This window comes from Oryctolagus cuniculus, chromosome 10, assembly GCF_051225735.1.
Source record: "Oryctolagus cuniculus isolate XC-2025 breed Fujian yellow rabbit chromosome 10, ASM5122573v1, whole genome shotgun sequence".
Classification (NCBI taxonomy): Eukaryota; Metazoa; Chordata; class Mammalia; order Lagomorpha; family Leporidae; genus Oryctolagus; species Oryctolagus cuniculus.
Window position 1 is genome coordinate 70,969,150 of NC_142876.1, and position 24,722 is coordinate 70,993,871.

Genomic DNA, 24,722 nt, shown 5'->3' on the forward strand with positions numbered 1-24,722 from the left:
AGCTATGATGAGTTCTATGAATATACCTATGCAGTCAGAGGGTTTCAGCTAGAGTCCTGGTTGAGTCATGTAAAACTCTGAAAGTAAAATTAACCAGTGCACTTAGGGTAGAAGCACAGATTTATCTTCTGTCTGGCCTTGTTAGCTATTTTCATTCTGATTTCTAGTAGTCTGAAAACCCCAGAGCTTATTAACTCCAGAGGGCAGGTGCAGAGAGTCCCAGAAATTCTGAGCCCCCAGGAGACAGTTCCCTTGTTATACCATACTGGTCCTTGTGGTTGCTGTGGAGGTGGGTATTACACACCACTGGAAGCTCGCCTACTCACCAGAGCCTGCATTGGCTTCAGTGGTATATCATGTTTGCTTTTTTAAATTCATAGCCACAGATATTGGTGCTATGGCATAGCAGGTAAAGCCACTACCAGCAGTGCCGGCATCCCATATGGGAGCTGGTTCAAGCCCCAGGTGCTCCACTTCCGATCTAGCTCTCTGCTATGGCCTGGGAAAGCAGTAGAAGATGGCCCAAATGCTTGGGACCCTGCACCTGCATGGGAGACCTGGAAGCTCCTGGCTTTTGGTTTCAGACTGGCCCAGCTTTGGCCATTGTGGCCATTCGGGGAGTGAATCAGCAAATGGAAGGTGTCTCTCTCTCTCTCTCTCTCTCTCTCTCTCTCTCTCCTTCTGCCTCTGCCTCTCTATAAATCTGCCTTTCAAATAAATAAATAAATCTCAAAAAAATTCATATCCACTTGCTGGTCATCTTCTCTCTGAGAATGTTACCATGCCAGGCTTGTTGAGTTCCCTGAGATTCCTACTATCAGGCACACACTGCCCAAGCCAGCAGTCCGCAGCTTTCCTATGTCCTTCAGTTGAACTCAGGCCCCCAGTCCAGGCTAGCTGTTTGTCCCTGAGGACCCTTGGTCAGTCTGCTATGTCCAGTCTCTATAGCTTCGCACTCAAGGCCACGGATCAGTACTCGGTCCTTCTCTCTCAAGAGATACCCCTTGGGCTGTAAGCCACTAGGTCCATCCCCTTTCAAGGCTCTTTGTCCCCAGAAAAGAGACAGCTCTTGCTCAGCCTGGCTGGAAATGTCAGTTAAGATTTAACAGGAATGTTGACAGTGGCAGTCCTCCTCTATTCCTGATCTTAGAGGGATCACAACATTAGCTGTATGTAGCGGGTAGGTGCCCTTTATCAGGATAAGAACGTTCCTTTTTATTACTAGTTTGCCAAGAGGTTTTATCATGAATGGATGCTGAGTTTTGACATATTTTTTTGGGCATCAGTTGAGATGATCACATGATTTTTCTTTTTTAACCTGTTAGTATGATTAATTACATTGATTTTCAAGTATTAGAACAGTCATGCCTTCCCATCATTCTTTTCAAGATAGTTCATCTTTTCCACGATATTTCCTCTCTGAACCATGTGCTCATTATAAGTACAATGTTTAATTTCCAAATATTTGGTAATTATTTCAGATATCCTTTGATAACTGACTTGTATTAGGCTTTGAAAATATACCTCGTGTGAATTCTGGTCTTTAGTCCTAGTATGTAATTTAATTTGATAAATGTTCTTCATATACTTGCATTGAGTATGTGTTTGGCTTTCCTGCTCCATAAATGTCAATTAGATCAAATTGATTGATGGTGTTGTTCCCGTCTTCTTGGACTTTACTTGTTTCTACTTGTTCCTTCTATTAGGGAGAAAGGAGCGTTGAAACATCCCGCTGTAACTGTCATTTAAAAAAATCCTAGGGACTGGCACTGTGGCATAGTAGGTAAAGCTACCATCTGCAGTGCCAGCATCCCATATGGGCCCTGGCTTGAGTCCTGGATGCTCCCCTTCCAATACAGCTCCCTGCTAATGTGCCTGGGAAAGCAACAGAAGATGGCCCAAGTCCTTGGGCCCCTGCACCCATGTGGGATATCCAGAAAAATCTCCTGGATTCTGGCTTTGGATTGGCCCAACTCTGGCTATTGCAGTCATTTAGGGAGTAAACCAGTGGTGGAAGATCTCTCTCTCTCTCTCTCTCTCTCTCTCTTTAATTCTGCCTTTCAATAAATAAACCCATTTTCTTTTTTTTTTTTAAGAAAGTCTACTTTCTGTTCCTTCAGTTTTTGATTTATGAACTTTGAATTTCTATTTAGGATCCTGTGTTTAGGATTATTCTATCTTCCTGGAGAAATGATCTCTTTATGATTATCTAATATCTCTGTTTCTTTCAAAATAAATATCTCTGTTTCTTTCAAAATAATTCCTGTTCTATGGTTTACTGTGCATGGCATTAATACAATTACTTAAGCAATTGTTTTGTTAATTTTTGAATTGTATGTCTTTTCCATCATTTACTTTCAACTTGTCAATGTCTTTATTTTTAAAGTGGGTTTTTAAAATAGGCAGTATATAGTTGTCTGTGTGTGAGTGTTTGTAGTTATTCCTTTTATATTTTATTAATATAAAGAGAAAAGATTTCATGTATTTCATAGGTACAATCCTAAGAATATAATCATACGTGGTTCTCTTCCTGTTTTCCTCCCTCAATCATCCTCCTCCCTTCTTATTTTTTTATTTTTGAAAAAAAAAAAAAAACCATAATTTCAGTTCACTCTATGGTTACAAGCTTAATTCACCTTTAACCATAATATTGAATAAGTAAAAGAACAGGAAGATCACAATTCCACAGGTGTATAAATAAGGGCTAAAAAACAACAATCAAATCAGAAGATCTCTATTTCATTCCTATACATTTTTTTGTATTCTATGTTAACTGCTACATATCAGAGAAAACATGATATTTGTCTTTTGGGAACTGGCTTATTTCATTAAGTTTAATGGTTTCCAATTGCATTCATTTTGTTGTAAAAGACAAGATTTCATTCTTTTTTATGGCTGAGTAGTATTCCATAGTGTGAATGTGTATCTGTGTGTGTGTATGTGTTTGTGTGTGTGAATATCACATTTTCTTCAACCAGTTATCAGTTGATGGACATCTGAGTCAATTCCATAGCTTATTTAAAGCTTCTTCCCTCTTCCCCTCATATTCCCACTCTCAATTTCCACAATGATTTTTAAAATACACTTAATGATCATATAGTTAATGCTGCCCTAAGTAAAAGAGTTCACCAATAGTATGTAGAGAAAACAAAGCAAAGAAAAACAAAACACTCTTCCCTTAACAGAAGAGACAAGGGCTACAAACCATCATCACTGTTTAAAATGTTTATTTTATTTCAATACTTTATATTTCAGGTACTCTATTCATTACCTCTGATCATTAAAAACATGATATCTGTCTTTTGGGACTGGCTTATTTCACTCAGCATAATGGTTTCTAGTTGTGATCATTTTGTTGCAAGAGACAGGATTCCATTTTTTCTTACAGTTGAGTAATACTCCATAGTGTAAATATACCATAGTTTCTTTATCCAGTCATCAGTTGATAGACATCTTGGTTAATTCCATATCTTAGCTATTGTGAATTATGCTGCAATGAACACGGAGGTACAGATAACTCTTTCATATACTAATTTTTTTTGGTTTGGGTAAATTCCTGGGAGTGGGATGGCTGGGTAGTATGGTAGGTCTATATTCAGGTTTCTGAGGTATCTTCATACTGTGTTCAACGGTGGTTGCACCAGTTTACATCTCCACCAACAGTGTATCAGGGTACCTCTTTCCCAACATCATCGTCAGAATTTGTTGTTGATTTCTGTATGTGGTTCATTCTAACTGGAGTGAGGCAAAATCTCATTGTGGTTTTGATTTGCATTTCTCTGATGTCTAGTGATCCTCAGCATTTTCTGACGTGTCTGTTGGCCATTTGAATTTCCTTTCTTGAAAAATGCCTATTCAAGTCTTTTGCCCATTTCTTAACTGGATTGTTTTGTTGTTGTTGAATTTCTTGAGCTCTTTATAAATTCTGGCTATTAATCCTTTGTCAGTTGTGCAGTTTGCAAATATTTTTTCCCATTCTGTGGGTTGCCTCTTCACTTTGTTGATTGTTTCTTTTGCATTGCAGAAGATTCTCTGCTTGATGTAGTCCCATTTGTCAATTTTGGTTTTGATTGCCTATGCCTCTGGGGTCTTTTCCAAGAAGTCTTTGCCTATGCCAGTGTCTTTCAAAGTTACCCCTATGCTCTCTAATAATTTGATAGTATCAGGACATATATTTAGGTCTTTAGTCCATTTTGAGTGGATTTTTTGTGTAAGGTGTAAGGTAGGAGTATAGTTTCATATTTCTGCATACGAAGATCCAGTTTTCCCAGCACCATTTTTTTTACATTTTAGGCTTTATTTAGTAAGAAAGATGCATAGAAGAGTGAGAGCTTTATCTAAGAGAGAGAGAGAGAGAGAGAGAGAGAGAGAGAATGAGAGGTAAATCTGGTTCATACTGAGCACCAGGAACCAGCCACGTGGAGGAGTATCTAAGCCAGGAAGCCTAGGGCAGGTGGACTGAAGGCCACGCACCCTGGAGGTGCAGGGCTATAGCAAGCCCCCTTCTGGCAAGAGGCCAGGGAAAAGAAGAGAAGGGTCCCAGCACCATTTGTTTAAGAGGCTGTCCTTGATCCAGCAATTGATTTTAGTCCCTTTGTCAAAAATAAGTTGGTTGTAGATGCATGGATTGATTTCTGGAGTTTCTATTCTGTTCCATTTATCTACAAATCGGTTTTTGTGCCAGTACCAAGCTGTTTTGATTATAACTGCCCTGTAGTATGTCTTGAAATCAGGAATTGTGATGCATCCAGCTTTGTTTTTGTTGTACAAGATTGCTTTAGCTATTTGGAGTCTCTCATGTTTCCATATGAATTCTAGCATTACTTTTTTCTAGATCTGTAAAGAATGCTGTTGGTATTTGGATTGGGATCACATTGAATCTGTAAATTGCTTTTGGTAGTATGGACATTTTTATGATGTTGATTCTTCCAATCCATGAACATGGAAGGTTTTTCCCTTTTTTTTAAATGTCATTCTCTATTTCTTTCTTTAGTTTTTTTGTAATTTTCATTGTATAGATCTTTGACATCCTTGGGTAAATTTATTCTAAGACATTTGATTCTTTTTAGAGCTATTGTGAATGGAACTCATCTTAATTCTTTCTCAACCATGGCATTGTTCGTGTATACAAAGGATTTGATTTTTCTGTGTTGATTTTATATCCTGCCACTTTACCAAACTCTATATGAGTTTCAATAATTTTTCAGTGGAGCTTTTTGATCCCGTATATTTAAGATCATGTCATCTGCAAATAGGGATAGCTTGATTTTCTCCTTTCCAATTTGTATTCCTTTGATTTCTTTTTCTTGCCTATTGGCTCTGGCTAAAACTTCTAGTACCATGTTAAATAGCAATGGTGAGAGTGGGTATCCTTGTCTGATTCCAGATCTTAGAGGGAATGCTTCCAGCATTTTCCCATTCAATAGGATATTGGCCATGGGTTTGTCAGATTGCCTTGACTGTGTTGAGGAATGTTCCTTCTATATCCAATTTGCCTAGGCTTTCATCATGAGAAGATTCTGTATTTTATCAAATGCTTTCTCTGCATCTATTCATCTGCAACCATATGGTTTTTGTTCTTCAGTTTTTTTTTTTTTTTTTTGACAGGCAGAGTGGACAGTGTGAGAGAGAGATAGAGAGAAAGGTCTTCCTTTTACCATTGGTTCACCCTCCAATGGCTGCCGCAGACAGCGTGCTGCGGCTGGCGCACCACGCTGATCCAAAGGTAGGAGCCGGGTGCTTCTCCTGGTCTCCCATGGGGTGCAGGGCCCAAGCACTTGGGCCATCCTCCACTGCCCTCCTGGGCCACAGCAGAGAGCTGGCCTGGAAGAGGGGCAACTGGGACAGAATCCAGTGCCCCGACCGGGACTAGAACCCGGTGTGCTGGCGCTGCAGGCGGAGGATTAGCCTATTGAGCCGCGGCGCGGCCTACTTCAGTTTGTTAATGTGACGTATCACACTGATTGCTTTGCGAATGTTGAATCATCCCTGCATACCAGAGATAAATCCCACTTGGTCTGGGTGAATGATCTTTCTGATGTGTTGCTGGATTCAACTGGCTAATATTTTATTGAGGAATTTTGCATCTATGTTCATCAGGCATATTGGTCTATTGTTCTCTTTCTCTGTTGCATCTTTTTCTAAATTAGGAATTAAGGTAATGGAGGCTTCATAGAAGGAGTTTGGGAGGTTCCTATCCCTTTCAATTGTTTTGAATAGCTTGAGAAGAATTGGAGTTAGTTCTTCTTTAAATGTCTGGTAGAATTCAGCAGTGAAGCCACCCGGTCCTGGACTCTTCTTTGTTGGGAGGGTATTTATTACTAATTCAAACTCCATCTTGGTTATTAGTCTGTTTAAGTTCTCTATGTCTTCATTACTCTATTTTTGTAGATTTTATGTGTCTAGGAATCTGTCCATTTCTTCTAAGTTTCACATTTTTTCCCCATACATCTCTTTGTAGTAATTCCTGATGATTCTTTTTATTTTTGTGTTTTATGTTGTTTCATTTACTTTTTCATCTCTGATTTTGTTGATTTGGGTCTTCTCTCTTTTTTTTTTGTCTGGCTGTGCCAATGGGGTATCTGTTTTATTTAGTTTTTAAAAAATTAGCTCTTTATCTCACTGATTTTTTGTATCATTTTTTAAGTTTCAATTTTGACTATTTCTTCTCTAATTTTAATTATTTCTTCTACTAGTTTTGGGTTTGACTTGCTATTGTTCTTTTAGGTCCTTGAGATGCATTGACAGCTCATTTATTTGGTATCTTTTCAATTTCTTGATGTAGGAACCAATTGCTATAAAGTTTCCTCTTAATGCTGTTTTTGCTGTATCCCATAAGTTTTAATATGTTGTATTGTCACCTTCATTTGTTTCCAGAAATTTTTTTATTTCTATTTTGATTTCTTAAATTTCTTTAGGAGCATGTTGTTCAGTCTCCATGTGTTTGCATATGTTCTAGCAATTCTTGAGTTGTTACACAGAGAGAGGAGAGGCAGAGAGAGAGAGAAAGAGAGAGAGAGAGAGAGGCCTTCCATCTGATGTTTCACTCCCCAGCTGGCTGCAGTGGCCAAACTGCACCGATCTGAAGCCAGGAACCAGAAGCTTCTTCCAGGTCTCCCACACAGGTGCAGGGGCCCAAGGACTTGTACCATCTTCTACTGCTTTCCCAGGCCATAGCAGAGAGCTGGATCAGAAGTGCAGCAGCAGGGTCTCGAACCAGTGCCCATATGGGATGCTGACACTTCAGGCTAGGGCGTTAACCTGCTGCACCACAGCGCAAGCCCCTCCAGTTTCTTAATGTAGGCATTAATTGCTATAAACTTCCTTCAACACTGCTTCTGTTATGTTGGGTTGTCATTTTCCTGCATTTCTCAGAATTTTTTATTTCCCTTTTCACTTCTTCTATGATCCACCATTCATTCAGCAGCACATTGTTAGTCTCCATGTGTTTACATATTTTCTACAGTGTCTTAAATTGTTAATTTCCAGTTTCATTTCTAAAGATATATGGTATGATTTCATTTTTTTTAAATTTTTTGAGACTTGCTTTATGGCCTAGCCTATGGTATATGCTAGAGAAAGCTTTTTTTTTTCAGTGATGAGAAATTCTACAGGTGTGGGATGAAATATTCTGCTGAAATCAACTAGGTCCATTTGGTTCATAGTGTAGATAAACTCTGTTGTTTGTTGCTGTTTTGTCTAATTGATCTGTCCATTGATGAAAGTGTGATGTTGAAGTCCCCTATTATTATTGTATGGGAGCCTGTGTCTCCCTTTAGATCCAGTAACATTTGTTTTAAATAGGCAAGTACCCTGGAATTGGGGTATATACATTTACTATAGTCATATCCTCCTGTTGAATTTGTCCCTTAATCATAATATAATGCCTTTTTTAAACTTTTATTTAGTAAATATAAATTTCCAAAGTACAGTTTATGGATTACAATGGCTTCCCCCCCATAATTTCCCTCCCACTCGCACCCCTCCCATCTCCCTCTCCCTCTCCCATTCCATTCACATCAAGATTCATTTTCAATTATCTTTATATACAGAAGATCGATTTAGTATATATTAAGTAAAGATTTCATCAGTTTGCACCCACACAGAAACACAAAGTGTAAAATACTGTTTCAGTACTAGTTATAGCATTATTTCACATTGGACAACACATTAAGGACAGATCCCACATGAGAAGTAAGTACACGGTGACTCCTGTTGCTGACTTAACAATTTGACACTCTTGTTTATGGCGTCAGTAATCTCCCTAGGCTCTTGTCATGAGTTCCCAAGGCTATGGAAGCCTTTTGAGTTCGCCAACTTCGATCTTTTTCCGACAGGGTCATAGTCAAAGTGGAAGTTCTCTCCTCCCTTCAGAGAGAGGTACCTCCTTCTTTGATGGCCCCGTTCTTTCCACTGGGATCTCACTCGCAGAGATCTTTCATTTAGGTCTTCTTCTTCTTTTTTTTTTTTCAGAGTGTCTTGGCTTTCCATGCCTAAAATACTCTAATGGGCTCTTCAGCCAGATCCAAATGACTTAAGGGCTGATTTTGAGGCCAGAGTGCTATTTAGGACATCTGCCATTCTATGAGTCTGCTGTGTATCCCGCTTCCCATGTTGGATCGTTCTCTCCCTTTTTTATTCTATTAGTTAGTAACAGTTTTTGTGTTAAAGTCTATTTTGTCTGATATTAAGATGACCACAATATCTCATTTTTGCTTTCTGTTTGCATGGAATATGTTTCCATGCTTTCACTTTCAGTCTGTGTTTAACTTTTTTGGTGGGGTGTTTTTTTTTTTTTTAATTTTTTTTTTATTTGACAGAGTTAGACGGTGAAAGAGAGATACAGAGAGAAAGGTCTTTCTTCCGTTGGTTCACTCCCCAAATGGCCGTTAAGGCCAGAGCTACGCCAATCCTAAGCCAGGAGCCATGTGCTTCCTCCTGGTCTCCCATGCGGGTGCAGGGCCCAAGCACTTGGGCCATCCTCCACTGCCTTCCCGGGCCACAGCAGAGAGCTGGACTAGAAGAGGAGCAACCGGGACTAGAACCCTGTACTCATATGGGATGCCGGCACTGCAGCCAGAGGATTAACCAAGTGAGCCACGGCGCCGGCCCCGTGTGTGTGTGTGTGTGTGTGTGTGTGTGTGTTTCTTATAGATAGCAAATAGATGAGTCTTGTTTTTTAATCCATTCTGCCAGTCTGTATCTTGCAATTGAAGAAATTAGGTAATTTACATTCAAGGTTATTATTGATAAGTAATGACTTTGTCCTGCCATTTTTCCATTTTTTCCCTTTTTCTTTTTTTAATGGATTTTTAAAAATTTATTTGACAGGTAGAGTTACACACAGTGAGAAAGAGAGAGACAGAGAGAAAGGTCTTCCTTCCGTTGGTTCACCCCCCAAAATGGCTGCTACGGCCGGCGCTGCGCCAATCTAAAGCCAGGAGCCAGGTGCTTCTTCCTGGTCTCCCATGCAGGTGTAGGGGCCCAAGCACTTGGGCCATCCTCTACTGCCCTCTGGGGCCACAGCAGAGAGCTGGACTGGAAGAGGAGTAACCAGGACTAGAACCTGGCACCCATATGGGATGTCGGCACCGCAGGTGGAAGATTACCCAAGTTAGCCATGGCACCGGCCCCATCCCTTTTTCTTGCTTTGGAATTGCTTTGTACTTTTTCAGAGATTTTCTGCTGTCACATTATTTCATGATGGTGACTATCTCTCTGTTCCTGTGTGTATGACATCCTTAAGTTTGATTTGCAAGGCTGGACTAGTGGTGACAAATTCCTTAAATTTTTGTTTGTCTTGGTAGGTCTTTATGTTGCTTTCATTTATAAATGAGAAATTTGGGTGTACAGTATTCTGGTTTGACAGATTTTTTTCTTTTAGAACTCTTACTGTGTCTCTTCATTCTTTCCTAGCCTGTAGGATTTCTGATGAGAAATCAGCTGTCAGTCTAATTGGAGATCCTCTGAAGGTAATGTGTAATTTCTCTTGTGCACGTTTTAAAATCTTTTCTTTATGCTGTACTGTTGAAAGTTTGACTATAATGTGTCACAGTAAAGCTCTTTTCTGATCATTTCCATTAGTTCTATGGGTTTCCTGCCTTCTAATCTATTCTTTCCACATCTTCTGGAACTCCTAAGACAAGTATATTTGATAGCTTGATAGTACCCTACATATCTTGAACACTCTTTTCAATTTTTCTAATTTTTTCTTCTTTTCTTGTCTGAGAGACTTCCAAGTATTTGTGTTCTAAATTGGACATTCTTTCTTCTGCCTCACCAAGTCTGTTTTTAAACTTTCCCGTCTATTTCATTTATTTTAAAATGTATTCATTTATTTGAGAGGCAGAGTTACATATAGAGAGAGGGAGAGAGAGAAAGAGAGGTCTTCCATCTGCTGGTTCACTCCCCATCTGACTTCCTCAGACGTCAGACTACTCCTATGGACAGGAATATTAGCAGACAGGATTTCAGCTGCTCTTCATGCTGCTGCCAACACCTTAGCTTTGTCAAATGCTTCTTGGCCAGTGGGTCTTCCACAGCGGTCCATCCCTTTGTTCTGGAATGTTCTCTTTGATAACTCACTCTGGTTTCTAATAGACATCTGCAGTCTTTTTGTAGGAAACAACATTGTGTCTTGCAATATCTACAAACTTCTGGGTACACTGGTCACCACTGGTTCTAATTTCTTCCTATTTGGTGTCATTGGCATAGTCCAGACTAATCAGGAAAGCAAAGCAAACCTCAAATGTGGACTCTAATTTGTCCACCACGGTACTGTTAGAATTCCTCAGAGCATCTGGCACTGTCTGAAGAAGTGAAGCTTGGACAGACACACCAGGCCAGGTGGCCAGGCCAGGTGGCCAAGAAAACATATCACAAAGTGCATATTGCACAGAATCATTAATGGGACATTAAAATCTTTGCATTGTGGCCCTAGAGTAGCACTACTTGTCAGAGAGTAGGGCACAGAGATGGGTAAAAAGCTGAAAAGCAGATCTCTTCAATATTGCCTGAGTTTTGGCAGGCTTGAGTAAATAACACAAACATTTTTCTCAACCTCTCAAAACAAATAGAATATTTATCACCAGTAACACTGCTATAATTCATTCATTTTCTCTGGATAAGAGTCATACAAGTCATAGAAGAAACATGATGATGCACTACCCTCTGTTGGTTAACTTCTCCTTAGCCCAAACATTTGTTTGTGTTCAGAGTTTTAAACCCTGATGCCTTGATCATCAGTCACAAAAAGCAGAATACCACTTTTGAAGGGAAAACTGCATTATGCGGCTCTATAAGCAACACTGAAACAAATACTGAGACAAAATTTTACAGCTGTGGTCTGATGTATTTACATTTTCTTCTTGCCTCAGGAAAAGTCATGCAACCAAAAATAACACTGATAAGCTATAATGACGTATTGCTTAGATGTTTTAAATTCTGAATGCTGCCATCAGTTAAGATAATGATAAAGTTACTGAAGATGTTGAAAAAAGGATAATTTTTCCTGGCTATAGTGTTCTGAGTTGACAGGTTTCTTCTTTTTGGTACTTAACAATGTCATGCTGTTGTCTTTAAACTTGTGTGGTGCAGGGGTCTTAGGTGTGCCCCTATTGGCTGCCAGGATTTTTGTGCCTCCTCCACAGTCACAAAATTGGTTTTTCCATCTCAGCAGCTGTAACTTTACCATTTATTTAGTTCCCTCCTGCTCATACTCAGAGCTTTTGTTGGAAAACACCACGTGTGAATCAGACAAGGACATTCTTAACCTGTGTGCAACACTTTAGGGAGTCTCAGAAAGCAGCATAAACAAGCAGTTCAGCATGGTCCCCATGAACCAAAACCCTGTCGAACCAACAGTGCAATCCAGGTGACTCTGTGGGACTTGCCTTGACCTCTTGCCTGTGCTGTGAACCAGCCTGCAAGAGTTTGCTATTAGAAGAAAGGAAATACTGCTGCCTAGGAATGTTCCGGATGGAATCTCTAGTGTCCAGTAAGACCTGTATAACCCACCTCTGCAGTCGTGAACATTACCCAGGAGACAGCCAAGAGGAGATGAATCCACTCCAGGGACGGTCATATCCAGTAGGCAAATCGCCTTAATTAGGTCTGTTTTTCAAGAAGAGGTGTGAGTATATCAATGAACAAAACTGACAAGACTTCTTGTCTGTGGTTGACACTCTAGGGTTTATAGACATTATACAAATAAATGTCTATATGGGGCCAGCATTATGGTGCAGTGGATTAAGCTGCCAACAGCAACACCCACATCTCACATGGGTGCTGGTTCCCATCCTGGCTGCTTTGCTTCTGATCTAGCTTCCTGCTTATGCTCCTGGGAAAGCAGTGGAAGATGGCCCCTGCCACCCATGTGGGAGACCCAGATGGATCTCTGGGCTTCTGGCTTTGGCCTGGCCCAACCTAGACCATTGCAGCCAGACCAGGAAAATGAGTAGATATCAGTAAGCTTCCAAGCCTGGGAAGGACAAACTGGGCAAAGACCCTGGGCCACACAGTACTGACTGTTAAGAATGTGGAAGAGCATACTTTCTGGGTGAAGAGGTGTAATCCCCAATGAGAGATGATATAAAACAGAGAAAGGAAAGCAATATCCCCTCTAGGGCAGAGGCTCCACAGCTCTTTGTGTTGGCTGAGTAGCCCAGATCCTGCTGTGGCCCAGCCTCCTGGCCAAGCCCCCAGGCCACTTCTTGTAGTCAAATCCACAAGACAGAACCATTCTTAATGAAAACTATCTCTGCTCCAAAAAAGTAAGACACAATTAATGCAACCAAGCACAACCCAAACTAAAGAAGAAGCTCTTAACTCCTTGTACCTTACTTGCCCCAGCTGTCATGCTACTCAGAACAGGGTCTGCGCATTACTTACCCTGATTCACTGCTACAAAGCTTCTCAAATCCAGTGTCTCACTGCTCCTCTACATTCTCCCTCAAAAAGTAAGCAAACATCACAGAAATATAAGCACCACAATAAAAGTGGGCATCAACTTAAGGGCCCCCCCTACAATATTACCAATTAACCTAGGGTATTTTGGGTATTTTAACCCTCTTCTGACCTGTATCCTGCAATGTTCTGGAAGTGTTGTAGACATCATTGCCTTAGATTCCTCTTCTTGAGGAAGTTTATAATCTTTAAACATTGCAAATGTGAATTGTTTTCTAAGCTGTCACTGAAGGAGTAATTATCCTAACAGGCATATAGCCAAAATCCTTGTCCCCAGATTCTCTGACTATTGTCCCTAAGATCATATAAACAAATCTAACAGTTGCAAACATAAAGATAAAAAGTCACACAAAATAAAAGTACCGAAAACCAACCAAAGATAAGAAAGAATATGTCAGTGGCGTCATACTGTTTCAGCTTTGCTAAAGGCAAAAAATTTAATTTGTTTATTATAGCTATAGACATTTTATAAAATATTCAAAAATTAATATCTAATTAGAATAGAGAGAGAATTTTAGGTGGGAACATAAAATTAAAATTGTCACATTCTCTGGCAAAGAGTTCTTCCAACATGCAAGGTTCATAGGAGGGATGTGTGGTAGAACTGTCTGGACAAGGCTTCCCGGATGTCAGACCACTCCTACGACAGGAATATTAGCAGACGGGATTTCAGCTGCTATTCGTGCTGCACATCTGTGTGCTCCAGCACCTGCTGCCAACACCTCAGCTTTGTCAAATATTCTGGGCCAGTGGGTCTTCCACAGCGGTCCATCCCTTTGTTCTGGAATGTTCTCTTTGATAACTCACTCTGGTTTCTAATAGACATCTGCAGTCTTTTTGTAGGAAACAACATTGTGTCTTGCAATATCTACAAACTTCTGGGTACACTGGTCACCACTGGTTCTAATTTCTTCCTATTTGGTGTCATTGGCATAGTCCAGACTAATCAGGAAAGCAAAGCAAACCTCAAATGTGGACTCTAATTTGTCCACCACGGTACTGTTAGAATTCCTCAGAGCATCTGGCACTGTCTGAAGAAGTGAAGCTTGGACAGACACACCAGGCCAGGTGGCCAGGCCAGGTGGCCCAGAGAACGTAGCACCCAGTGGAGCTTCCATGTCTGGCTGCTTTCAATGTGCAGAGGCTCCACAGCTCTTTGTGTTGGCTGAGTAGCCCAGAATCCTGCTGTGGCCCAACCTCCTGGCCAAGCCCCCAGGCCAGAACTTTGAATGCCTTTCTGAGTAAATCAGGCATCAGAAGGTAAAAATGTACAGTCTTCAGGTATTTTAGAGTAACTTCTGTCCATTAAGCTATATGGAACCAATGGCTATCCCTAAGGAGTACACAAAAATATTTAGCTGAGACAGCAAGGGCTGCCCTGCCAGAGGGACACAGCATTCACACTTGAGGTTAGTTAGGCAAATTAGTGCCTCAGAGATAGGTAGCACAATGCCAAACTTCCCAGCACCCCGTGGGGCAGAAAAAGATTTGGAGAAATAGTGACTAACATTGCCCTGAGTTTGGTAAAAATCTTGAAATCACAATTTCAAGAAGCTGAATAAACCTCAAATAGGATGAACAAAAAGGAAACTACAGCTACTAATACAATCGTCACACTGCCTAAGGAGAAATCATTTTTTTGACTTCACATGTAAGAACATACAGTAGTTAGTCTTCAGTACCTAGTTATTTTCACTTCACACAAGGCTCTCTATTTCCATGTACATTTGACAAAATTTCCTTCCATGACTGGATCCCACTGTGAATCTATGCTGTTTGCTTGTTCACTCATCCACTACTGTACACTCAGGCTGCTTTCCTATCATGGTTGTTATGAATGATGCTGGAATGAATATGGTGCAGATATCGCTGATTCCAGTTCCTTTGGATACATACCAAGAAGTAGGATGACTGGATCTATGGTAATTCTGTTTTTAGTTTTTTGAGGAACTGCTGTACTATTTTCTAAAATCCCCACATGGATGCGTAAGCATTCTCCTTTCTCCACATCCTTTACCAGTAACTGCTATCATTCACCTTTGTGACAATAGCCATTCCAACAGGTGTGAGTTATGTCTTGTTGTGGTTTTAATTTCCATTTCCTTGATGATTAGGGATGTTGGACATTTTTCAAATACCTGCTGATCATTCATGTCTCTTCTTTAAAGAAATGTATGTTCAGATCTTTTGCCAATTTTTATTGTGTTATTTGTTTTTTTTTTTTTTTTTTTTTTTTTTTTTTTTTTTTGAGATTGAGTATCTTTAGTCATTTGTAGCTGAATACTAACCTCTCTTACAGGATTTATGGTTTTCAAATATTTTCTCCCAGTCCATAAGTTGTCTCTTTTGTATTATTTTTTTTTCTTTGCTGTGCAGAAGAAATAGAAAAGCAGAAAGGTATTTGTCAGCAGCGTGGGGTTAGCAGAAAGGGTGGGGAAAGGGAAGATGTTGATCAAAGGGTACAAAGTTCAATTTAGGTTGTAGGAATAAGTTTTGGCAATCAATTGCATTGCATGGTGAACACAATTAATAGTAAATATATATTTTTAACTTGCTAAAATGGATCTCTAATGTTCTCACTGTGGAAAAGTGATCAATTGGTGAGCTGATGGATGTGTTGGCTTGATTACAATTTTATATCATGTGGACATAGACCAAAACTTCACCTAGAAATCCATGAATATGAAATTATTCTTTAATAAGTTACAATTGAAGTTTTTTCAAAAAAGCTTTTAAAGCTCTGAGATAAAAATGATACATTACATGAAAAGCAAAATCAAAATGTTAAATGCTTATTTATCAACAATAGCCCATAATACATCAGAAAGTCATATTTAAATTGACAAAAAAGAAAAAAATAATTGTTAATCAAGAATTTCATGTTCAACAAAACTATCCTTGAAGAGAAAAAAAGGAGGGACAAAATAAAGACATTTTTAGATAAACAAAAATGAAAAACAAATTTGTTAGTAGACCTAGAAATACTAATGAAAGACCTCATGCTGCAAAGAAATAACACTGGATGGTGTATCGACCAGTGTCCACCCAGGAAAAAATTTCTACAGAGTAATTTGAAAAGGAAATGTTTGATATTAGGAATTAGTAGCTATGACAGAGGATTAGTTATGAGGGATCGATTAGTTAGTATTAAAGCAATGTAAGGGGCAGCCCCTACTAAGGCTGAGACAGAGGAACCTAATGAAGAACTAAGTCCCCTAGTGAGGACTGAAATGCAGATGCCTTTAATGCCTGGTTATTTTCAGGTAGCACAATGTGCAGTCTCGACCCGCGAGACCCGAGCACTGCCAGGGTGCTGGGGTGGCGGTATTCTTTGGTGAGAAGCACCAGAGACAAGTTTTGGTGAACAAGTCCACTTTATTAACAAGCAAGCACACCTTTTAAAGGGCAGGCAGTAACTAATTCAGGGCAACACTAATTCTACGGAATAGAACATGGTGCTGCTATGCTTCTCCAATCAGCTTGAAGGTCACATAGCTAGGATAGCTTTCTAGGTAACCCTAATGGACCAGGGCCACACTCGGGAGTTGTTTGCCTGATTGGCAATTACAGGGCCCTTTAACAGGGAACAAGCATGAGGGAAAAGTGCCTGGGACTCCTGCCACCTGCCAGCAGTCAGGTTGTGGGGTCCTTCCTGGGGAGGCATGGCATGCCATGCTCTCTCAATGTTCTGCAGGCAGACTCCTGGCCAGGTACAGTATTACCCACAATAATGTCCTGTAAGTTCATTCACATTGGACCCAGTATCAAGACTTTATTGAATTTTATGGGTGGAGAATCGTCTATTGTATGTGTGAATCACAATTTGTTTATCCATTTGTACACTGATAGACACTTGGGTTGTTTCCCCCTTGTGACTATTGTGACCTGTGCTGGTATGAACATGCATGTATTTGAATACTTCTTTCCAATTCTCTGGGGTATATGCCCAGGAACATTCATTTTGTTGGATGATTTTTCTGGATATGGAATACTAAGACTGTGGAATGTTTTCTTTCATAGTTTAAATATTTTATGGTTTCTGATGAGGAGAATGATCTCATGATTTTTCATCTATAGGTAATGTGGTTTCTTAATCTAGTTTCTTTCAAGATTTTCTCTTGTTCTTGGTCTTCAACAGCTTGAATATGATATATAGGTGTAGTGTTTTTGAAACTGGGTGTGTTTTTTGAGTATTTTCCCTGTTTGGTGTTCTCTGAGCTTCTAAGATCTTGGATGAGGTTTATGCCATTAATTTTAGAAAGTTCCTGACCATGGGGGCTGGTGCTGTGGCTTAGCAGGTAAAGCTACCACCTGCAGTGCCAGAATCCCATATGGGTGCTGGTTTGAGTTCCGGCTGCTCCACTTCCGATCCAGCTCCCTGCTAATGTGCCTGGGAAAGCAGTGGAAGGTGACCCAAGTCCTTGGACCCTTGCACCCACATGGGAGACAGGAAGAAGATTTTGGCTCCTGGCTCCTGGCTTTGGCCCAAGTTCTTGGGCCCTTGCAGCCATGTGGGAGACAGGAAGAAGCTCCTGGCTCCTGGCTTTGGATTAGCCCAGCTCTGGTCATTGCGACCATCTGGGGAATGAACCAGCAGATGGAAGACCTCTCTCTCTCTCTCCCTATCCCTCTTTCTCATCCTCTCCCTCTCTCTGTAACTGTCTTTAAATAAATAAAATAAATCTTTAATAAAAAAAGAAAGTTCTTGGCCATTCAAATATTTTTGTTGCTCTTTTTAGTTTTCTTCCTAGTATTTCAATTGCATGTCTGTTATATCTTTTCAGATTACACTGTAGGTCTTGGATATTTTATTCTTTTTTTTTATTCTTTTTTCTTCTTTGCGTTTCAGTTTAGGAAGTTTGATGACCATGGAATATTTTGTTTTATGGAAAAAATTATTGATTTATTTATGTGAAAGCCAAAGTGATGGGCAAGTTCACTACCTGCTGGTTCATTCCCCAAATGGGAGCAATGGCCAGGACTGGGCTGGACTGGGCTGAAGCCAGAATCCAGGAGCTCCACCCTGGTCTCCCACTTAAGTGGCAGGGACCCAAACACTTGAGCCATTGTCTGCTGCCTTCCCAGGTGCATTAGCAGGAAGCTAGATCAGAAGCAGAGCAGCCGGGACTCAAACTGGCACTCTGTGTGGGATGTTAGCCTCACAAGCACTGGCTCAATCTGCTGCACCACAACGCTGCCCCTGCCCTGGAATATTCTTCAGTGTTAAAAAGAAATGAACTGTTGGGGCCGGCGCTGTGGTGCAATGGATTAAAGCCCCAGCCTGCTGCACTGCATCCCATATGGGCACTGGTTCAAGTCCTGGCTGCTCCACTTCCAATCCAACTCTGCTATGGCCTGGGAAAGCAGTAGAAGATGGCCCAAGTCCTTGTGTCCCTGCAGTGCATGGGAGACTGGGAAGAAGCTCCCGGCTCCTGGTTTTGGATCTGTGCAGCTCTGGCCGTTGAGGCCACTTAGGGAGTGAACCAGCAGATGGAAGATCTCTGTCTGTCTCTACCTCTCTCTGTAACTGTCTTTCAAATAAATAAAATAAGTCTTTTTTTTTTTAAAGGGATGAATTATTAAGCATGGAAAGACAGGGAGGAACCTCAATTGTATATCATTAAATGGAAGAAGCCAATATATAGAAGCTAAATACTGTGTGACTCCAACTCTACAACATTCTAGGAAGGGCAAAACTTTTTCTTTCTTTTTTTTTTTCTTTTTTTTTCTTTTTTTTTTTTGACAGGCAGAGTGGACAGTGAGAGAGAGAGAGAGACAGAGAGAAAGGTCTTCCTTTGCCGTTGGTTCACCCCCCAGTGGCCGCTGCGGCCGGCGCACCGCGCTGATCCAAAACCAGAAGCCAGGTGCTTCTCCTGGTCTCCATGCGGGTGGAGGGCCCAAGGACCTGGGCCATCCTCCACTGCCCTCCCGGGCCACAGCAGAGAGCTGGACTGGAAGAGGAGCAACTGGGACAGAAGCCAGCACCCTGACCAGGACTAGAACCCGGTGTGCTGATGCCGCAGGCAGAGGATTAGCCTGTTGAGCCGCGGTGCCTGCCAACTTTTTCTGACTTACTCACATTCTTGGTGGGAAAGTTTTAAGTTTCTCTTTGTTACATATGATTTTAGCTACAGATTTTTGGTAGGTGATGTTTATTTAAGGAAATTCCCCTCCATTCCCACTTTACTGAATTTTGTTTTTGTTTTTCATCCCTGCCATATATTTTTTCTTCCCAGTGTTAGGAAAACTGTTTATCTGTGGTCAGATCTCTGTACTTTTTCCTAACTTTCATACTTCTTTTTCTAATTTATTTCACCTTACATTTTTTTCCTTTGTCCTGAACTGACCATCTTGGTTTCTTCCATGTTAATTCTATTTCTTGCTGTTTGAAATTTAATTTTAATTTTTGAATTGTGATGGTTGTGTATCCCAATTTATTTTCACAATGTCACAATCTTATTTAAAAATACAATTGTATAGTCTTATCATCTCTTATTGACATTGCCAATCATTTATATGTTTGTAAGCAACTGCAAATAGTTATTTTCCTGGGAGGATATATGTTTTCTAAGACTGTACTTTTTTATCTGCGAGGGAATAGTGTGCTCTTTGTTCTTTGTGCTTTTGTATTGGAATATGTAACATAGTCTTTGTTTCTATATTCACAAATCATTACAACTGAGGACAAGGATGGGGACTACACAAGAAGCATTTGTGTTCTGGCTCCTGCTTGGTTGGAATGCTTTCATAATCTCCCCCACAGACTGTGCTCAGCCCAGAGTGGGCAAGGCATAACAGGTCTCTTCTGTTCACAGAGAAAAGCCTGCTTGGCAATCCAGGTTTCCAACTCCCATTTTTCTCAAAAGGAGTTGCTATTTTCTCCCCTGAAAGGTCAGACCTGGCTAATTGATATATTTTTCTTCTGAAAGCCAGTTGCAAAATGCTAAAATTGAATGTACCTGTTCTGAAAATATCAAGGTGAAATAATTTCTCAAGGTGTTATTAGGCAATGCTAACATGGTTTTAATGTTTGTTCCAGTCTTCCTGCCATCCTTTCATATCATATCAAAATCAGCTTCTCTGATTTTGGTGCTGGTTGCAAAATCCATTGAAAAGGGAGCTGGTGCTGTGGCACAGCTGGTAAAGCCACCGCCTTCAGTGCCAGCATCTCATAGGGCGCTGGTTTGCGTCCTGGCTGCTCCACTTCCGATCCAGCTGTCTGTTATGGCCTGGGAAGACAGTAGAAGATGGCCCAAGTCCTTGGGCCCCTGAACCCATGTGGGAGACCTGGAAGAAGCTCCTGGCTCTGGCTTTTGATTGGTGCAGCTCTGGCCATTGAGACCATTTAGGGAGTGAACCAGCAGATGGAAGACCTCTCTCTCTCTGCCTCTGCCTCTCTATGTAACTGCCTTTTAAATAAATAAATTAATAAATCTTTAAAAAAGCCAATGAAAAGGTAGACTTATTTGTCAATGATAAATGGACCTGAGGACCAAGAATACATTCCTAATTCCAACATTTATTAGTCCTGTGAGGCCCAGAACCCCCTGAGGCCTCATTTTTAAACATTCTACATGATAGGCAGGGACTCTGGGGATAAAGACTAAAATTTAACATTGCTTTACAGTACATGACTTAAAGAATGGGAACTCAAAAAATAAACATTTCCCTAAAATTATTTCTTCTCTGAAATTCATATTGGAAGACATCACATAAACATTGGGAGTTGTCCACTTTTTATTTAAGTGATTAAGCCTCTTTTTATTTAAGTGAGTTTGCTTTTCTCAGAATCAAGTTAAGATGCACACATTTATCACATGGACTTCACAGATGTTCCGGGGGCTTCCTGATGATGACACGGGGGCTTCGGTGCCATTATGCTTTGCAGATGGTCCTGTTCATTACGTGTGCCTGAGCTTTGTGATCCACACAGCTGTGCTGTCTATGGGCTTTTGTGTGTGGTGTAGAGAAGGGGGAGTGAGGACGCTGGGTCACAGCATTTCACCTCAAACCCTCTTGTTTCACTCAGAGAAGCACAGTGAGTGTGGCAGGCGGAGGCTGGTGGGCAGACAAGGGCCTGCCTGTGAGCCCAGGAGCTGCGGCTGTCAGCGTGTACCCTTGCCTGCCTGGGGTGTTACGGGGATAAGCCACATAGGTACGCTCAGCGTCAGCCTGTGCTGCAGCATTAGCCATTAGCATTGCACTCTTATCAACAAGTAGAAGCCACTGAGTACCTCAAAGATGGAAGCGTGTCCCTTAGTGATGCACCTGAACTGAACCATTGCAGGCTGCGTGTTTGGTCTGTGAATTCTTACCCAGTGGGGCTGTCCATGAGTGTGGCTGTAGAAATAGCAATGTGTTTGGTTCTGGGGTGCCAGGCCCTGCTGGGACTATCACATGGTATAGAATAAATGTACATTTCTAAAATCTGAAAATACTAAATTTGAGAACACATTTGACCCCAAGGATTTAACATAAAGATTTATGAGCTTGTATCAATATGATCACTGCTGGTTTGAATGATCTTATGATTGGAGTATGTGAAAAACATTAAAAAGTGCTTTGCCTGTTTATTAATGAGTATATGAATACTAGATTGATTAATGCACTTCCATATTAGTAGTAAATATTTTAATTAATTCTTCAGCTTAGGATATATAAACAGCCATTGGGAATATCCAGTTAGCGTTTGTGTGTGTGTGTGTGTGTGTGTGTGTGGTAGTGTTAGTAAATTAGAGAAGTATTTGAAGTATCTGGAAGAATTAAAGTGAAATCAGTGTAGCTGCCTGGAACAGGTGAACCCTGAAAGGACTAGCGGGATGGTACATTACAATATTGCATGTGGAATGAGCATTAAACTTATTATCTTAGGCTCAGAGGGCTAGGAAGCTCCTCATCACATAATAGGGTCCTGAAACATTTTTCTTAAAGAAATAGATGACCTCACCAAAGGGTTAGTATGGGAGTCTTTTACTAACAAATAGAGGTAGTAAAAACACTAATAGTTGAATGGCTATGCTAAGACACCCAAGGCTACTCATGTGTTTGGAGGTTCACCAGAAGGCTTGTGGGACTAAGCTCACGGTTGTTCTCATGGTTAGGATGTGTCAGCACCCATAGGAAGCAGGCTCAGCCAGTTTGTTAGGTGAATTACAGGCAGGGCTTGAAGCAATCCAAGTGCAGGCTACCTGTGCTCTTTCATTCCTGTGGGGAGGGGCAACTGAGCATGCTCCTTTCTCCAGAAACAAAAATGCAATAACACATGTGTTAGATGTTCCTAAGCAGGGGCGTCTGCTGGAGACTCAGTGCCCAAAGTCTGTATCAGCAGCTCATGAAAGTTGTCTGCTGCTGTAGTAAATCACCACCAGGAGTGGTTTAAAGATCACAGATTTTACTGGCGCTGCGGCTCAGTAGGCTAATCCTCCGCCTTGCGGCGCTGGCACACCGGGTTCTAGTCCCGGTTGGGGCGCTGGATTCTGTCCCGGTTGCCCCTCTTCCAGGCCAGCTCTCTGCTGTGGCCAGGGAGTGCAGTGGAAGATGGCCCAAGTGCTTGGGCCCTGCATCCCATGGGAGACCAGGAGAAGTACCTGGCTCCTGCCATCAGATCAGCGCGGTACGCGGGCCGCAGCGCGCTGGCCGTGGCGGCCATTGGAGGGTGAACCAATGGCAAAGGAAGACCTTTCTCTCTGTCTCTCTCTCTCACTGTCCACTCTGCCTGTCAAAAAAAAAAAAAAAAAAAAAAGATCACAGATTTAGTATCTTAGCAATCTGATGCAAGTCTCAGTAGGCCGAGAACAAGGTGTTGGCAGGTGTTGGAGTTTCTTCTGGAGCTCTAGAGGAGAATCTGTTTCCAGAGGTCCCATGCCTTCCTCGGCTCATGGTCCCTTCCTCCATCTTCAGAGCTGGCATTGGGTCATCTATCTGTGTCTTTCTTTCTTAGCCACATCTTCCTTTGATGTTTGTGCTACTGTTGGGAACACCTGAATAATCCAGGATGCATCCTCTATTTTAAGGTCAGCTGTTAAGCAACCTGAATTCCACCTGTAGCTGCAGTTCCTCTTTGCCATGTAACATTATCAGCTCCTAGGTCCTAGGAATTAGAACAGACATTTGGGGGAGCCATGATTCTGCCTACCTCAGAGCTGCTCATGCAGGTATCCTATACATGACAAAATTCTAGACTCCCAAGGAAAGCAGGTGTTCAGAATGGCCTATTTGCACAAACAACATAGGTAGAGTGGACCAAGTCTACTTCTTAGATAATGGGTCAAGTGCCAAGTTCCCTCAGTTCTCAGACACTACCTGAGATCAAGCTTGCAAACAGACTTGTCTAAGGATAGCAGCTCAGTCCTGCTGTGGCAATGCTTTCTGAACAATGGCTGATATCTCTAACTCGATCTATATCTACATCTGTAGATACAGATATATATTAAGAACTCAACATGTGTCTCATGCTGCACATGCATTTTCATTAAATCCTCAAAATTCCAAGATAAGGGAACTGCTATTATTATCCCATTTTACAGATGAGAAAACCAAGACTCAGACAAATTGGGAAATTGGCCCAAGATTTCATGTAGAGTTCTAGTTGCAGTGATATGTGGAGACCATGTAATCAGGCTAGTGTTACGGATGGAGGACAGTGCTGGTCCCTGTCAGAGACACTGGTTCAGTTTCCTTGCTGCTCTCCAGGGATACTGAGAATCAGGACCTCAGTTATAAAATTTAGTCCTGAAGGTAGGTGCTTAGACAGGACATAGAGAGAAGGCCTTTCTGTTTTTAAAAAATATTTATCTATTTTTTCAAATGGAAGCGTTTCAAGAAGAAGTGGGGAGAGAGATAAAAAGAAATCCTCCATAAACTGGTTCATGTCCCAGATGGCCATAATGACTGGGCTTGGGCCAACCTAAAGCCAGGAGCCTGGAACTCCATCTGGGTGTCCCATGTAGGTGGCAGGGGCCCAAGTACTTGTAGTGTGGGAAAGCTTAAACAGATAATTTTAAGTTCATGAGTTGGAAACTGCACCTCCTTCACTCTGTGTTGCCATGGTCACCTCCCTGTCAATCGGGGAATCCCTTCCCAGGAAGTGCCTCCTCTTACCTGGGACGTGGGGGTGGTGCCACATAAACACTTCCGTTTTTCTTTTTTTTTAAACCAAGCTTTTAATAATAAATATAAATTTCATAGGTACAACTTTAGAAATACAGCAGTTCTTCCGCCCATACCTGACTTCCTACCCCCATTCCTGTTCCACCTCCTACTCCCTCTCTCATCTCATTCTTCATTAAGACTCATTTTTAATTATCTTTATATACGGAAGATCAACTCTATAGTAAGTAAAGATTTCAACAGTTTGCACCCACACAGACACACAAAGTATAAAGTACTATTTGAAGACAAGTTTGACTGTTAATTCTAGTAGTACAAATTAAGGACAGAGGTCCTACATGGGGAGCAAGTGCACAGTGACTCCTGTTGTTGATTTAACAATTGACACTCTTATTATAATGTCAGTGATCACCCAAGGCTCTTGGCATGAGCTGCTAAGGCTATGGAAGCCTTCTGAGTCCACAAACTCTGTCAGTATTTAGACAGGACCATAAGCAAAGCGGAAATTCTCTCCTCCCTTCAGAGAAAGGTATCTCTTTTTTTGATCTCATTCACAGAGATCCTTCATGTAGATCATTTTTTCTTGTTTTTCTAAAGCTCAAAAATGCTAGAAGAGTGGAATCTCTCTCTCTCCTCCTTATGGACTCAGG

At 41.1% G+C, this 24,722-nt stretch overlaps 1 long non-coding RNA gene across 1 annotated transcript in view; it reads left to right on the top strand.

Annotated features, from left to right (window-relative positions):
- The window catches only part of LOC149123811 (uncharacterized), a 175,763-nt gene that overhangs the window by 56,253 nt on the left and 94,788 nt on the right, over positions 1–24,722 (top strand). The window contains exon 2 of the long non-coding RNA XR_016214181.1: positions 9,916–9,971. This is a non-coding gene — a long non-coding RNA (uncharacterized LOC149123811). The remainder of the gene's footprint in view (positions 1–9,915; positions 9,972–24,722) is intronic.